This window comes from Echinops telfairi, unplaced genomic scaffold, assembly GCF_000313985.2.
Source record: "Echinops telfairi isolate 266 unplaced genomic scaffold, ASM31398v2 ScPeMD7_3533;HRSCAF=4204_0, whole genome shotgun sequence".
NCBI lineage: Eukaryota > Metazoa > Chordata > Mammalia > Afrosoricida > Tenrecidae > Echinops > Echinops telfairi.
Window position 1 is genome coordinate 16,998,395 of NW_022107431.1, and position 2,529 is coordinate 17,000,923.

Consider the following 2,529-nt stretch of genomic DNA (forward strand, 5'->3'; position numbering starts at 1 on the left):
TTACGGCCAGTTGTTGAAAATTGTAGTTTATGAAGTTTAAGCCCCGATCATTCCTGTTCCCCTCGAACCTCTTTTCCATGAGACCAACAGCCTGGGCTTGTACAGTCTTCAAAGGTCTGTGGCACACACCCCCACGGCTCAATGTTCCATCCAAAAAAATGAGACAAGTCTATAGGGGGGATCATAAGGTGAGGGAGAAATGGACACTTAGAATCATAACCATTTGGGATCAAAAGAGCAGCATGTACCCAAGGACAAAGTTCAGAGCGTTTTCTAGGAGGGAAGTGGAAAACAGGAAACCCCAGTGGGAAGTGGGTTAAGACTGTTTCCTTGTTGGGATTGCAGTCAAATGTGCATGAAACAAAATGTGTATGAATTATGGGATGGAAAACTGATGTGCTCCAAAAGTATTTTTTAAACGGCAAAATCTCTGCCACACAGATTTTTCCCTGTGTGAAAACAATGTCCTTTTTCGCAGGAGGGAATTTCCCTCGATGCTGCAGACAATTTGCACTCCGAGACTAAAGCTGGCAGCTTGAACCCACGCAGAGGCTTAACGGTAAGCCAAGTAGTGGCCCGGCCCTGCCCAGGTGCTCTTGAACTTTAAGGGATACCAAGCCATCAGGGTTCTGGGTGAGTGGACAATTATCGTTGGAGGATCTGTGGGTCTGACGAGGGTGTAAGCGAGGGAGGTAAGTGAAAAATGCACAAAGCACGTCCTAGTCTGGGGACAACGAGCAGATTTCTCACGAAACTCCCTGTGGGGACACTACTGGGTGCCTTGTAATAGGCTTCTATTTTCCTTTATCCTGACAACAGCGACAAGACACTACCAGCTGGGTGACCTTATATACACACCAGACAACTGCTTCTTGATAGAGGACAATGTTCCTCATTAGATGCCAGGCTGACTTTGGGCCACGTTGTACCGGAAATATTCATCAGCTCACGTTTGTTTTTAACTGCAAAGAAAGAGAACGGGGCTGTGCTGAGGAGGAGAGCCCAGGGAGAGCTGGGACTGGCCAAAATGGGCGGGGGGGAGGAATAGAAGGATTTGGAGATGGAGTCAACCAGAGGCAGATTTAGTCTTAAGCGTTGTTGTTGCGGCTGTTGTTTACCTGGGAGCCACAGCTGACCTCCTCTGGTGACAAGGGAGAAGGAGAATCCAATTCCATACCAGCCCAAGTCTGATTGCCAGGAGGCAGAGATCAGACATGCCTCCACCCTCCCTCCTGCTTCCCCCACTCTAATACCAACTGCTCCTCCCTCGGCACTCTAGCCCTCTGCTGGCTTCGAGAATCCCTGGCAATGGCCATCCAGAACTCACAGACAATACTTATGACTATGGGGAAAGTTAACCATTTATCACAGTGGTTCTCAACCTGTGGGTCGCCATCCCTTTGGGGGTCGAAAGACCCTTTCACAGGGGTCACCCAATTCGTAATAGTAGCAAAATCAGTTATGAAGTAGCAACGAAAATAATGTTATGGTTGGGGGTCACACCCATGAGGAACTGTATTAAAGGGTCGCGGCATGAGGACGGTTGAGAACCACTGGTTTACTGTCACAAGCCAGCATCAGAAAACACTGAGGATCGCAGTCTTTGGTCCACATTAGCACCTCTTCTGGGCCAGCAGTCAAGTCTCTCTGAGATCCTCAGCCTCTCGGTCACTCTTGGCTTTTGCAGGAAGCCCCCTGCAGGTCTGCCTCCCTCCAGTACGGTCTCAGCAGCATGGCTACTCTGCCCTGTCTCAGAGTGAGCCTTCTGCTGCCTCCACCATTACAGCAGGGATCATGCATGTGCTCCACGGGCACCTCTTCTCTCTAGGCAATCTCGCTGCTCCTGCTTCTGAGAGTGTTCTCAGAGGAATGGCAAAAGTGACCAGTTAGATGTGCCTCGTATGCGTAGCCTCAGCTCATCATTGGTGGAGGTTACAGAGAGGTGGGTAGAAGAGATGAGACGTACATAATTCATATCACTTGACCACAGGCCCATTGAGTCAATTTCAACTCATGGCAGTAGAACTGCCTCCACAGGGTTTCCACAGGGGCCTGATTGACTATGATCCAAGACTGTCATCTTCATACATATACATATACATATACTTACATATAGATGGGCAGACATAGCAACTACTGTGAGGATGAGGGAATTCTGAAGTTTGATTCTGTTCATAGGGTGGCACTATTTTTCCAAGTCTACAACATCAACAAGTCTTTACAAGAACAGCTTGCTGGGTCTTTCTCCCGTGGAGTCGTTAGGTGGGTCTGAACCACCTAGCTTTAGGCTCACACCTTTGTTCTTAACCATTGTGCCATCAGAGGTCCTTAAGGAGCTCTATTTTAAAAAAATCTCTTTTAAACCTCACTGCCATCAAGTCACTGCCAACTTATAGCAACCTAGATAAAAGGCGGGGCGCGGGGGGAATGAATCTTAGAGGTTACTAGGGGGAAATATCGACACTGTCATCCAGCTGAGTCTAACACAGAGCAACAGCACACAAGGTTTCTGAAACAACATATTTTTGC